Raw genomic sequence first — 16,385 nt, 5'->3', positions numbered from 1 at the left:
ACAGCACAGAAAAAATGTATTATAGAATATTAGAAAACATTATAAATAATATTTTTTTGTTACTTGCTTGAGTAAACACTAAACCACAAAATAGTGTCTGTAGGGATCCTAAGGTCCACTTAATAAGATTAACTTATTATGCGTTCAACTGTGCTACTAACTGCTCATAAAATGGCCTTGGATTTTGACAATTTAAGGAATAGGGAAACTAGCTGCCATATGTTTCTAATGATTAGGGCAGCTGCATAGAATGAATTGCATGTTTAAAATTAGAGCCAGTAGGTAGGTGTCACATGAGTAAGAATAAAAGCTACAGTTTCATATTTTCTTTATACTTTTTCAAATATAGGTACAAGGAGAGTATTATACCTTATTCTTGCTTTGGAAACTAAAAGTTACAGATCTTCCCTTCTTTCAACACAGATGAAAGAGCAATTTTTTTATATGATTCTTTATAGCTGATCATTAATGCTGACATATTATTCTCTTTATGGTTTTACCAGGGATATATTCCTAGCTTGTATTATCATTTAAATCATATAGCAAGCAAGATGTACTGTCTGGTATACTATCATTAATATATGACAAAATAGGGGCAGAGTCCTTCAGGCAGTGGTCTTGCTGAATTACATATCGCTATGGGTTTTGTATGTTTTACACAGGAATAACATTCTGGTGTAAAGTATGGTTATCTACCTTTTTGTATCATACTTCTCAAGGAAATGGTTCATAATGTAGCAGCCCCTTCAACACACACATCTTCCCCCAAGGTGGAGGAAAAATTATTTTGGTAAATCTTTTTAAAAGGAGGATATTTTATGTTTATATGCTTTCGAAATTTATAATCCACCAGCTGTTAACTGTACATACATTTTAGCCCAATTTTAAAAGCTCACAAAGCATAAAATGTAGTGCTCCATAATTTATTTAAAAAATAAAAGTGCTCCATAATTTAGCCTCACATTGTGCAGTGACACAGCGCCATCTGCAGGTATTTGGCTGATTTGCAGCATCAACATGCTGGTTACAGTGTCGCAGTAAAAAATCAACAGACCTCTTTTATAGTTGAATAAGGGGCCCATGTTTAAAGAATTTGCTATAGGAATAAAAATCTTTTCTTTTTTTTTACTCTAGCAACAGATGTGTTCTTTTCAGATTTCTGAAAATAAATGACATTTTGGGGTCAGTTTAAAAAAATATACTGTCACAATACCAGTCCAAATCACATAATTTTCCCTTTATTATAGAGTTCTCTCCATGGTGTAGGGCTTCATGGTGCTCATACCGCGGCCGGCTTTTTATGAATGGGATGCACAATGCAGGCCACTGTACACGTTATTACTAGGAAGTATAATGAAATGTAGTATGTATGAAATGTTTTGGTTTTTTTAAGGAGGAACAATATTATATTTGCTTACTGAAATGGTAAATAGGCATCTACTATACACACAAAAAAAAAATAAAAATCCAGAACTCTGCATGCTGGTATATAAATGCCCTGCTTATCACCTCCCATGGTACTGCATTAAAAAGCTGGGACCTTTCCCACCCCAAACAACCATCTACAAACTGGAATGCTCCCTGTCCTTTAACTTGATAACGATGTTAAAGTGTACAATTATTGTTAGTGTACACAGCAGTGGACATTCTTTTTGGGTAATGGTTGTTGGTAATAGGAACTCTGTAACTCTGTTGGACAGTCTGGCACTGTGCATGGAAGATGGAAGAAGAAGCTGTGCTGGCAGTGAGGATGCTGTAGAAGAAGTAAGAAGAAGTAAGTTGGATTTTTGAAGAACACAATGGGCCGGATTTATCAAAGCTCTCTTAAACTGGAGAAGATAGACTATCATGGAGGACCTGGGGGTTCAGAAACCCTGGAATGGACCTAGTCCAGGACTGAAAACATTTGCCAAATAATAGCAATTGTTTTTTTCCCAATAATATTTATTGGGAACAACAATGCGATAAACATAGGAGAACAAACAAGAAGGCAGTTGAAACAATAATATCCAATGGTGTCTTGTGGCAAATCGGTAAAGTTGTCTGGGAAGGACAGTCAAATATCACATAACACTTGTTTCCAAGTTAGTTCAGTCTCTCAAAATAAAGAGGACAAATAAAGGGTAACCTAACAAAATACTGAGGACCAGAAGATAAGCAATGGCCATTGATGTCTTGGGTACAGCACTTAGGCCTTTAGATAACAAAACTAGATGTATCTGAGGAATATTTGGGAAACATAGAAAATAAATGGGGGCAAAGTTAAGCAGGAAACGGGAACTGGGAAATAGAAGAAGGGAGAGAAGACCAGGGCCATCCTGCAAAGCACAGGCCACACGTGGTAAGTACATCCACAAAAATGGGGGAGGACCATTTATGTACCCTATAGGGTCTAATTAAAATCGATTAATAGTAGTCCATCCAGGGAGCCCAAATCTCATTAAGGAATTACCATGTGATTTTTCACTTAACTTGCACCACCATGGGAAAGCCTGACCACTTCCCATGATAGTCTATCTTCTCCAGTCTTGGAGAGCTTCAATAATTCAGGCCAAATGTCACTGAACTGCATGACAGAGTAGGTGTATATTTTATGAATGGTAAATGTAAACATTATTCTAGCGCTCTATTTGTTTTTACTAGACGTGTACTTCCACCTAAATCAAATGTTTGTTTTTACCATATTTTCTACCTTATTGTATGTCAGTGCTGTCATTCTAAGCCTTTTTGCAGCCATGCATTTTAGCTACAGCTGCATAGTATTTCTTAGGAGATTATAGAAAGGCCATAGAACCAATAAATTATGACGCCAGTTCTAGGAAAAATGTACTTTTATATTTTCTAGGAAAATATAAAAGTGATATTTCTTCATACTTGACAAAAGTTCAGCTATCCAAGTAGTTTAGTTGCAATGAAAATTGTGCAAAAAGTGCAGTGCAGAAGTGCGACTGTTCATGTATGAAAGCTTATGTATGAAAGGTGTGATAACAAATACATTTCATGTTGAGTTTACCAAAAACTCATTTGTTTCAGTTTTATTTCCATTCTGTAGAAATGACATTTGGAATCTGCTATGGGTAACAAGAAAAGCTCTCATTGACAAGCCCCTTAGTGAATACTCCTGCTCCTACCTATTACACTAAGCATATACTGATGACTACCCTATATCAAGCCAAGTGTTCTTCAACAGTTCAGTTCCTGAAAAATACCCTCCAGGGACACTCTGTGGCTCAGTCAGAGCATCTAAACTTGGCACGTTATTCTATTCCAAACAGCCATTGAGCACTAGAGATATGAAATGCTTTTTTTTGTAAAATCTATCCATTTACCTTATTCTTCACAATATACAGAAGGAGCTTTGTATATGGTAATAAAGAAAAAACATTCACAAAACTACAGTTGCCACAATTTTTAATTGCAAAGTCCCCATTTATAGTTCAGGAGGAACCAGGGAAATCACAATCTGAGCTGGGGAAACTTCAGCTTTAAAATAAATTGAAATCAAGTATAACAACAGCTGATACAAATGCCCCATGTTACGTTCAGTTATTACTACAAAGCAGGAAACTACAAAACAGAACATCTGAATTAGTACTGGCTTTATTGGCAATCTGGTATATAATATTTTTCATATATTTTTTTGCAAAAACTGTTGCCAAGTTGGCACCCATCCAGCCTGAGGTCTTGTATAAACCTTTTGTAGTTTTAAAATGCTGAAACACATTTAGTTGAATTTTGCAAGCTGGGATATGTTATGTTGTTTACAAATAAATATGATACGTGATTAGCGTATTCATCAAGACCCCATGGATCAATACATGGCAAAATGCAAAAGATCACTAGTGGTGCAACTGCAGGATCCTCCCTCCTTCCACAACTGCACACAATATTTGCCAGGGTTTAGTGATATTCCTCACACCCAGTCTGAGACTTAATTTTGGATCTTGGAGAACATAACGGGCTCTCTTGATGCATTCATTGGTGTGGACTGGTGACACTATACCATATGTGTGCATATGGAATATGTAATGAAATGAAATGGAGTACTTGTGTATGTTGAGATACTGGACTTGTGTATATATTGTCCACATTTTGTTTGGCGTACACACCTTTTGTGAGGACAACCATGCATATTTTTTATGGATTAAGCTCTAATTTTGTGAAGTTATTGGAGTATCTCCATTATATGGACATTTTCCCTGGCATTTAGTTAGCAGTAGTTGCATAGGAGATCTGCCATAACATATTCTTTCGGCAGGGTGGGGGGGGGGGGGGGGTAAGAAGGCTCTTTTTAACTTTTTTTTTCCCCCACATAGAAAGAGTTTATTAAAGCAAAGAAGTGGAATATTCCTGAATGGCCAAGTCAGTCACCTGATCTGAACCCAATTGAGCGTGCATTTCACTTGTTGAAGACTAAACTTCAGACAGAAAGGCCCACAAACAAACAGCAACTGAAAGCCGCTCCAGTAAAGGCCTGGCAGAACAATAAAAAGGAGGAAACCCAACACCTGGTAATGTCCAAAAGGTCAAGACTACAGGCTGCCATTGCCAGCAAAGGGTTTTCAAACAAGTTGTAGAAATAAAGATTTTATTTTCAGCTTAAATTCAGCTTTAATTTGTCCACTTGTGATTGTGGTAAAAAAAAGTCTTTAGTTCCTCACATTTTTATGCAATCTTTTTGTTCAACCCACTGAAAAAAAGCTGAAAGTCTGCAGTTCAACTGTATCAGAGTTGTTTCATTTAAAATTAACTGTGGTAATGTACTGAACCAAAATTAGAAAAAAAGTTGTCTCTGTCCAAATATTTATGGACCTAACTGTATACATAGTACTAATATGCAATATATATACAAAATCTCTGCAGAACTACCCATCTTTTTGCCCTGTAAATAAAATGCACAAAAATATATTGAATAAGGCTAAATTCACTGAGTGCTCGTTATACCCATGAGAGGTAAAGCGAGAGGATATTTTGGAGTTCAAGTTAATTTAATCTCACTGGTCATGTCACAAAACAAATAAAGCACGATTTTACAATTGAGAATATTGATTTGCTCAGTAAGGTGAACTGAGGCTGAAGCAAGAGTGGAGATCAAACTTTACCACGGCACTGAGAAAAGGTTGTTAAGAAAGTAATTAAACAACAACAACCAATACTGCATTTATATCCAAAACTGAAGAGCGACACAACACAAAGCAAATGTTTTTATTTCCAAATCCAACAAGGGCTAAATATGATAACAAATATGTAAATTATGCTGACCAACAGTAAAATGTCAGAAAATATTAAAGAAAGACCTAGAACAGAGATACCTAATTGATATCCATTACAAATGCTATTTATTAAATAAATAATATTTAGTAAACATTAGTCCATCACAGTTTTATCTGAGCATACAGTTGTGACAAAGTACACCTATTTGCCTATACCATCCCCTGGATAGTTAAATAAATACAAAATAGCTCTGTATGAGTGTAGATTTTTTTGTGATGTACATAAATTCTAACCACAATGATTCAAAGTATACATCTTTTTTATTAATAGAATAGTACAGAAAAGATTTATTAACCAATTGCTAATGACAAAATATTCCAATGTACAGCAATGAGTACACAATCACCGCCAAGCCCACTTGTGATGTATTTGATATTTTGTTTTGACACAATGCAGATAGTAGATGTATGAATCATAGTTTGCAGTTAGTTATTCATTGCAAGATCACCACAACTATGCTCCATGCATTTCACAGAACTGGAGTCTGTTTCTTCATGTAAATTGCTGGAGGTAGGAACACTGTAAAATGGAACAATACCATAAATATATAATTTATTACCCAATACCCACACCATGTTTTTTTTAATATTAATATACTGGTAGCCCCCGGGTTACATACGAGATAGGGACTGTAGGTTTGTTCTTAAGTTGAATTTGTATGTAAGTCGGAACAGGTACATTATTTTAATAAACGCAGGTAGGACAGATGTTTGTCTCAACATATTATTAGGTAGCATGGTGTCCGTTACTGTATAAATCCTCACTGTGAGGTAATCACAAACAAAGCAAAAAAAATCTTTATGTAGCCTAGACATTCATTACCTTCTGGAGCAAGCTTTCATAAGCAAAAAGAAACAACTGAAGAATTTGTCTTGCACTTTAAAGAGTTACAAGAGGATGCAGGTTTGTTTTCCCTTTTGCACACTGGATGAGAGCAAGACCTGGTCTGTATTGTGGATAATACTAAGAGGACAATAAATATAATGAAGTGGTGTCCAGGTGGTGAATTCTGACATATCAATAGGAGGCATGAGGCTTTGGTCCAGGATTACCTTGGATTCTAGGAAGATTCTTTATATTTGAGATTCTGTAAACCCACTTAGATTATGGTGGAGGAAGTAAACACTTCAGTAATAAGGGGGATTTGTTATGTGCCAATGCCTTCATTGACTAGGGAGAAATTGTTCACTCCCATGCAATACTTTGCCTTTTATTATGGGTGATTTTTTATTTGTCTTGTAATGTCTGTATGTAAATATTGATTGTGCTTTGTTTACACAATGTATTATATAAGGCACTGCTGAGTACTGAGTGGAAAACAAATGGTTGTCTGGTTGTCTGATTAAGGAGATTCACCCCTGAAATAAGGATAATTTGTAGTAAGTAATATATTTTATTATACCATATTTAGAGATCTAAATATCTGTGCCTTTAGAAGTTTATTTAGACTAGAGTTCTTCTTTAGAATGGCTCATGTAGCGAGCAATATCACCTGCCACAGGCAATACAATATAAAAATGTTCTAAAGCAGAGGCATTATGTATTCAGTGATGATAAAGTATTGCTAGAGACAGAGTCAATAAACCTGCATGAGATCAGAAGCTCAGTAAATAAAACCAGACTGTTCTCTACAGGAACTGAAGAAAATTTCCATTCAGTGTGATGTACTGGTAATCACCAAAGAAAAACAAATGCTTTTCAGAACTGTGCAATCATTCATAAATAATGCAATTTATATTGCTGCCTCTAAATCCTGATTCATATTATTAGAGGAAATGTTCCATGATATTGAATAATTATGTGGCAAGTTGCCTAACATTGGGTGGTGGATGATAAAAGTTGACACTAAGCCAGTCATATGAAAATTAAGTCTTTTAATGCTGGGCCATTCTCATGGCGAATTCTTATTCAGTCTATAAACAATGTTTCTTATAGAGCTGTGTCTGCACTTATAGAAATCAGCAATTGTCCAGGGATCCCTGCCTATGTACCTTTTATTATCATGTATTTATATTGCACTGAAGTCTAATCCAATGCCCCCAATGATCCTACCATAGTTTAGGGACAAGTTAACAGTCAAGCCAATTTACCTACCAGTACGTTTTTGAGATTGGGGAATCTACTGCATCCAGAAGAAATCCAGCAAAGGAGAAACAATCCCTTTGACAGTTCTCATATCTAATGAAATAATAGCGCAAATGACACATGTACTGTACAATACTGTTCTTTGCTCTTTGTACTGTTTGTTTCAATAGGTTGGATATAGGTATGTCTGTTTGCTTGCATGGATTTACACGCTGTTTACACATCTCCCATAGCTGAACATATTTGTAGCTCTAGAATTTTCAACAACAAATATGAGAAGAAGAAATATATAAGTATTTACTAGATATAACTAAAATAATCTATGAATGGTTTTAGATTTACTTTTTTACCATTACTTATCTATTCTATTTAGTTCATGCCTAAATAAAATAAAGCCAAAGTGTTGTTTTGGACAGGGTAAGGAAGGATAGAACCTCTTATTAGGTTTAACTTGTAGTCTGTATTCTGAATGGCAGGGTTCCCCTAATTTTCTGTTGGGACAGAAAGTTATAGAATATTCCCTGTGGGTAGCAAACTGCAACAAAACTGTCTTTTCAGTAAAAAAGAGAAGGCTTTGTATCAGTATTACTGTTTGTGTGGACTTGTCCCAGTAACAACCACTCCCGGTATTTCTTGTCCAGATAGTACAGGAAAATGAAGCAAGGTGAATTCTCCCTAACTGGGTCATGGAGATTAATAAGGAATCTGTAATAACACTTTTCTAATCTATAAAAAAAAAGTTGTGACTTTGATTGAACTTTAAATATTTTTACATCAATCTGCTCCTTTCTCTTTTCTTGCTACTGTTATCAGGAAAGCCACAAGAGGTAAGTATTGGCAAGTAATGGTAAGGATCATCATGAAAGTCATAAAGGGGAGTATATTAATCAGTATATAAGGTGTGTTCTGCACATCAGGCACATGTATGTCCTTCATGGTTTATGACAAGAAGAACTCTGTAAAGATGCACTCAACAAAAATAAAATTAAGCAAAACCTACATTCTATAGGCACTTTCATTATTATTCCTATTTTTGCAAAAAGCTGTTTGTTTTTTTGTTGTATCTCTATTACTAAAGTACACCTTTAGTTTGCTCCTGCAGGCAATGTAACAGGGTTACTGCCCAGTGCCATGTAGTGTTTGTCATTTTTCCTCAAATTCTCATGTATAATAATAATATAATATGTCATTGATATTTATGTGCAAGTTTAGACTTTGTGCATGTCCTAATCTTCTATGACTATAATTGTTGGCAGCTTATGGCACCTTTTCAGCAGCAAATCATTGCTTTGCTTGCTATGGAAAGAAAATGTTCATCTTAAAGTAACTCTGTTAAAAAATGAAATTCTAAACAAAAGCTTCAGTAAAAGAAGATGCTTCAAATGTACATGTTCAGGCACCCATATGTTAAATCTCTGTTTCAGTTACCCCCAAAAATTATAACACACATATTGGTCTATCTGATGCAATCGGGTACCATCTACCAAATATGCATCACTACAGGATGTGTGATAAGAGATGCATAGGAGGACACGTTAAAAAGTTAGCAGGAGATTTTGCAAATAGAAAGAAAAATAGAAAATCTTAATAAATGATACCACAAAAACAGTATGGTAACAAAGAGAAGGGTTCTCTTCAAAAAAGACTTGTACTATGGATGTATGGCAGCCACCATTGCTGACCACTCCATCTGAAAGTATACCAGGTTGTCATGTTGAGCCCATGATATCACTTACTATCCCAGGATTATTACAAAGATCAGGAGCCCTGACTTTCCTCCTCTGGGTAAGTGTGCTGGGAATGAGACTACAGGGCAACTTTTTTCATAAGCAGGTCAGCAATGCAAGCTTAGATATTGCTCTCAGCACGTATTTCTTTTCAGGCACGATGAAATAGGTATTGCTTCTGAAATATATTAATACAAAGTAAGGTTGGGTTTATTATCAAAGCAGTGGAATCTGTTTATTTACAGTAGAACCCACGCAATGCCATCTGCTTTGCCAAAGGCAACAACCTTTTACTTTGTACTGTGTCATATAAATAGTTCTAGCTCAACCATATATTTAAAAAAGTATCTATAGTTAGGCTGCTTCGTGTTCTAGAGGTAGAATGTATTTCCAGTTTGCATGGGGCATAGGCATCTTACTGTGCTTTTAAGTAGACAAACCCCCTCCAGCAGTAATAAATGAATTTTTCAGCATATAATATGTTGCTGGTTGAGGAAGATTCCAACCAACGTATTACTGTTATTTGCATATTCTTAAACATTTTTCTTTGATCTGCTCCAAACCAGTTTTGATGGTATCTATAAGTCATCTTTAAAGGATTTTTACAGAGTATAGTAAGGGTAAAGCTAAAATATTGCTTTCACTCTTGGTTAACTTGTACAACACAAATCCAACTATCCTACCGTGTTTCCCCGAAAATAAGACACTGTCTTATATTTTTTTGGGCTTCCAAAAACACACTAGGTCTTATTTTCAGGGTAGGTCTTATATACTTTTTTTAATGAAAAAAAACACTTACCATATTCATGTAGAACAATGTACATTTGAGAGTTTTATATGGTGACCCAATTGTAAATTAAACTCTTCATTGATTCATTGCTACCGGTATTGGTTACTGAATTCAGCATTTCTCTTCTTGCACTGTTACTGTATTAAATCAGCCAGCTTGTCCTTACAAACCTAAAATCAGCACAAAATGTGGCTGGGGCAATGATTGCTCACATTTTTATTTTTTTTTTTATTTTTATACCGTAATTGTGCTGGTTAAAATAAAAAAAAAAACTTACCTTATCAGAAGACGCGAGCCGCGTTCCTGGCTTCTGACAGGTGAAGTGCATGTAATATCACTCCGCCTGTGACAGGAGCCAGAACTACAAGGCAAGCATCGGCTTGTGCGGCTCCGGAGTGTGTACGCCCGCTGTCTCCCGCTCGGTGAGTATTTTTTTTTTCTTTTTCTACTAGGTCTTATTTTCGGGGTAGGTCTTATATTAGGGCAGGTTGGGGGAAAAGTGCTAGGTCTTATTTTCGGGGTAGGTCTTATTTTCGGGGAAACACGGTATATACCTGTCAGTTTAAGTGCTTATTGATTCTTGTATTCTCTATATTCTAGAAAAGTGAACAAGATAACTAACATTAAACTGTAGTAAAACTCCACTTTTAAAGGGTAAAGTTCACATTGGCATTGTCAATCTCATCAACACCTACTTTAATGAAGATCATACATGGAGGTTCTACAAAAAAAACATAAGGATTTTGAATGGCATACGTGTATATATGAATATTGTAAAGCTAGATTATAATTAAAACTTTATTCCAAAAATCATGTATGTTATACATTATTTTTGTGATCAAGTTTTAATTATGTAAATCTTTGATTATATTCGTATATGAGTGTATGCCACTCAAAATCCCTATAAAACCACCATGTTTGATTCTTATTAAATGGTATGACTTCCACAGATTAGCATTTTATTTAGTCACAATTTACTATAATCAACTCAATCAACACATACAATAAATTGTAATTGATAAAGCTAGACGTTTCCTTATCAGTGCAAGGTATCTGTAATGTAAGAACTTTATGGCTATATTAGTGCTAATATAGATATAACAATAAAAGAGATATTTTGTGTTGAAAATAGTTACCTTTATGTGTGCAGAGTACAAATATTGATTTTTTCATAAGGCTTTGGATGATGGTGTCTATACACTGTTGTTAAATGGAAATGTTCAGAAAGGACACACATAAATTTTGTCTGTTTTAGGATATTTGGATTGTGCTTTAAAGGTAAAAGTCTCTCTGTTTTCATTATTACATATTATTACCTTTAATTAGGTTTTTCCAGCACATATGAGGAAAAAGGCTGCACGTACATTAAGCTGCACTGTATGCAATGGCCTGATTTGGTATGCAGCTCATAAAAACAGGCTGTGACTTTTCTTGCTACAAGACAAAAAGGGCATAAATCAGTATCTAAAGGTAACAAGGACACCCAGCTTCATAACTCTTCATATTGCACATGTATTACAAGGGATCCCCACAATACAATATTGTAATCAGCACACCCAGTGTGACGGATGACTGACAAGTTTTAATTCCAGACAGTACTTTCTTAGATTTTACCTGTACTTCATGTCACAACTGCACTCCAACTGCACCCTAAAAGTCAAAGCCTAATTATTAACTGGAGACAATTTAGCCCACATATTGGAAGCCACCTGACTCCTGGAAGTCACCTACCTGTAAAGGTGATCTGTCACCCCTTTACATTCCTTTTTTTGTCCATGAAAGTATTAACACTTAGGGCTGTAGCAGTTGCACATCATATCATTATACTCATAAAGTATATCCACCAACAAGGTACCGGCACTAGTTTAGCTTTCTCCAAACTTCATCCTAATTAAAGGGAAACAGAAACTTAAGTGGCTTACATGTTTTGGACCAAGAAGAGTCCTTAATCATAGCAGCCTATGATTAAGAAGCTTGAGTGCTTTGAAATAAGTAAGCCACTTATGTTTTCACTTGTCTGGTTTTAATAAAGATGAAGCTTTACCAGAGAAAGTCCATCAAGTACTGCCACCATTTCAGCATAAGCATATTTAGAAATGATTTATGTTAGCTTATGATTACTCAGAGGTCATGCCAGGATTCCTTAAAGGTACAATAAAATAAAGAGACATTGACACATCTAGAAATGCCCAGTTACAGTGTGTGTCCATTTAAAGGGAAAAAATCATCTGAAAGTTGGAAGGAGAGACTTGCAGATACAGAAAGTGATATGTCAGATATGTTCACCAGAGCCACCAGTGAGATCTCCATTGCAATTTAGTCCGCAGTGTTATTGCCACCAGAACAATATTTAACTCCACACCCTAACTAAACTAATCCTGCCAGATTTTGAAGAAGAGGAAGTCATGTCACTTTTGGGTCATTTAGTTCTTCTAGAGAGTTACACATCCTGGAGGAAGTGAGTTATACTTTTGCTCAATGTCTTTCAGGGACATATTATTAATCCCAATTCTGGATTTAATGTATCTCCGTGCCTCTTCCCTTGCACTGTGTCATCAATCCACCTACCTTTTACCTTTTTTATATGTTACTAAAGCTACGTACACACTTCCAATTATTATCGTTGGAAAACGAACGACGAACGTTCATGCACGATATATATGAACGATCGTATAGCACCGATCCTGCACATAGAGTTAACGACACGATCGTTCGTAGATATTGTACACACAATAGATACGATCGTTTGAGCGATAGAGGAACTATGTGCACAACAGGAAAGTGAACGGACGTTCATTCATCACGCATGCTCTGAACATGGACGATCAACGAACGACCGTACACACGAACGATGTTCAACGATCGTCGTCCAATCCGATCCGTCGGTCCGGTCGTTCGTTTCCAGCGACTTTCCTCGTTCGTCGGCGTCGTTGGTTACTTTTTTACGAACGATTTTTTGTCCAATCGATCGTTCGTCGTTCGATTGGAACGATAAAAATTGGAAGTGTGTACGCACCTTAAGTTTTTTGTGTCTTCCCAGCTACGTGCAGTGCCTCCTAAATCAATAGCTGAGGCTTTGCTAAATGCTGTGTCTCATGCCCCTCTATTATATTCAGTGCCCCATTCTTCTCTTTGTCACACATAGTGCATCATGCCTCTCTGCTACACATAGTGCTACTTACCTGTCTGTTATATGCAGACCCGCATGACTCTCTGATTCACACTTCCCTATGCCTTTTTTTAATATATTTTTTTAAAGGCAAGATAACGAGATACATGTACAAAAAAAAAACCACAACAATAATCATGTCCAATATAGCCAAATGCACAGACAAGACACAATCACCTGCAATCAAACATAATATAGGTATTATCAGTATATCTTACATAAACCACTGCAGAAGAATTGTAAAAGTCTTGGGTACAGCACAGAACGTTACCTTTGCCCCTTTATTTTCCAAATTTTATTAGTATGACCAAAACATATATTAAGAGATCGCAGGGAACAAAAAACCTCAGAACCGTGGGACAGAACCCAAGACCAAGGTCCCCATGCCTTTTTATGAGATGCAGTACATCATGTCTTTATGTTTCATGCAGTGCTTATTATTTGCACATTGTCACATTTCTATATTATGGTGTGCTTTATTCCATGACAAAAAAAATGCATTAGGCTCAGTTTACAAAGTTAAACTACCAGGATAAGATTAAATAAATTACAATATTTTCAGTTGTGTCCATTGAGATCTAAAAAAAATACTAAACTATTACTAAAATAAGGATCCTTATTGATTTGTTAAAATGAGCCCATTGCCTCATGTGAGCGCATATGAACCAAAACATTTTATTATTTGATAATGTTGTTTACATAGTGTTTCTTTTTCAAATTTTAGAAGAAATACCTGGTGATTATGACAATTCCCCAGCCTGACTTGTTTGTTTTGACTACACTAACCATGAAAGCAAATCCTGCTGGGTACTTGCCTACCCATCTTGTTCTGTCTTTTGAAACCATCACTACTTCCCACCACTACATATCTCCCATCCTATTGTGTGTGAAATTCCCCCACCTACTAGATTGTAAGCTCTTCGGGGCAGGGTCCTCTCTTCCTGTTTCACTGTCTGTATTAGTCTGTCATTTGCAACCCCTATTTATTGTACAGCGCTGCGTAATATATTGGCGCTATATAAATCCTGTTTATTATTATTAATAATAATAATAATAATAATAATAATAATACTTTAGTTATATGGAACTCCATGCTGGGGCATATCATTCCTATATCTCCCATAATAAGTTTACAACCACATCCATTAACCCACCTACAGATGACATTGGCTCCATAATTAACCACTATCTCTGATTTATTGAAATGCCCATTACATTTCTAGGCAGACAAGTCTGAGGCAAGGGCAAGGCAAGTATTACAGAGGCTGTGTGGTCATGTCACCCTAAAATAAAAAGTAACCTTAAAGTAAAAACATTTATTTTTCAACACAATCTCTTTTAACTATATTAAACAATGGTCTACATAAACAATCTTCCAGTTAATGTTGATATAGTTTATTGTACAAAAAAGCTAAAATACAGCTTTGAAATTTGCTTGGATCCAGCAAAAATTGTAATAACCTATCCAATCTTCCATAGCCATTTTTTAAACATTTTTTATTTATTTTTAGAAAGTGTTTGCATCTAACAGTACAAAAAAACAGTATGAGTGGCAAAGAACATGGTTGAAGTTTTGAACAATATTATTGTGAGAAAATATCACCCCTTGTAGACTATAATACCAATAGGGCATGTGGGATGGGGGAAAAAGGGAAGGATAGATAGGGGAAAAAAAGGGTATGAGGGTAGGGTACAGGAGTGGGTATCAGATTCATGAAGTATTCATTCTAAAAGACACCTGCTAAAGTAGGTATATGTATAGTCAAAGGTTTTTACTTCAATTCTTGGACCTTGCATGAAGCAACTTTTTTTTATTTCTATTAATTTTGACTGCAGTGTATTGTACAATTAGACTGGGCTATCTGGCCATTTCTCTTGGATCTCACTGCAGTTGGTAAGGTTCTGACCTTAAAAATCTGGTCTAAATCCAAAAATAGTTTAGGTGAACACTTAGGTGAAGGTGAACGATGATGGATGACTTATTCAAGGTGCAGGCAGAAAAATTTGGATTTATATTTTGACGACTCTCTTTGCTGGGTTCTGAACTTACAAAATAGAATTCTTTATCCACTACTGTGTTTTTCCTTGTCAATTCTCTTCAGAATATCTTGTAAGGTAAATACAATTCAATATTTATCCAATTACTATTTTAAAGCCACAAAAACTTTTGTTTACCTAAATTATTCAATAGCAAAAAAAAGTTGTAAAATGTCCTTGTCTTCACCAAGCAAACTCATTTATTGCCTTGATAAGGTAGCAGTGAAATTATTGGCTGGATTACTGCACAGATCTAGAACAAAAGCATGGTGGATTGCTGTGTATACAAGAAGAAACACAAAAGCACATGAACATTTAGGTAAAAAAGCATACCTCCAACTTTTTACTTATTTTATGATTATGTTTCAGCTTGTACATCACAATAATTGAATCTGAAGTCCTCCAATACAATCTGTGCATTTTTTTCACAGTAGGTAGTTTGAGTCTAACTATAAAAAATTAAGCATGGTTGAAATGTTAATACCATAAAACATATGGTGAACATTTTTTGTATGAAGATTAAGCTGTCTGTTGAAGAAGAAAACATCCAGATGGATAAGTTAAGGCAACAATCTGTCCTTCTTGCTTTTTAATTATTGTTATTCATGCATCACCAGAGACTACCTAAGAAGTGATTTGTGATCTCTCAATTTGCATGCTCTAATTTTTTATCATTTACTGCTAACATGATTGCTCATCCAGTGGACATGAAACATGCATTAAATAATTATATTTTAGCGCTATATAGTCACACTACATCTGGCTTTCTTAAACTGTAAATACATGCGTGGGTTTTTTGTATTTTTAAACATAATGTATGGCTGTATCCAGTATAATATTGGACACAATCAATTATGATGGAAGAGAAATAGAAGGGTGTATGGTGGGGGTTTACCGTTAGTAGGATATATGTTAGCAGAACTGAAGACATGTAATTTAAAATGGCTATCAGTGATTTCTAGTTATCTGGCTGTCCTTAAATCAGTGGCTGCAGAATTTTCAACACATTGCCCCTGATTCATCAATGAAATCCGCGATCGCTGGCCGCGCGTACTTTCGGTCCGTACTTTCGATTACCGCGGTCCGGACTCGAGTATGCGCGTACACTCGCCTCACTACCAGCCGGATTCCAGCCTTCACAATAGGGAGCGCGAATCTGCCAATTAAGGCGATTAGATTTCAGCTGCGCGATTAAGGAGGATCTCTAAAGCTCAACGGTGAGATCATAGCAATTAATTAGCGCGCACCTGCTCTCTCTTCTGTGCTTATTTACAGTCCTTTACAGGTCAATTAGAATTTTTAA

The sequence above is a fragment of the Pyxicephalus adspersus genome, chromosome 1 (assembly GCF_032062135.1).
Source record: "Pyxicephalus adspersus chromosome 1, UCB_Pads_2.0, whole genome shotgun sequence".
In the NCBI taxonomy this organism is placed as follows: Eukaryota; Metazoa; Chordata; class Amphibia; order Anura; family Pyxicephalidae; genus Pyxicephalus; species Pyxicephalus adspersus.
Note: the sequence above shows the minus strand (reverse complement) of the source record.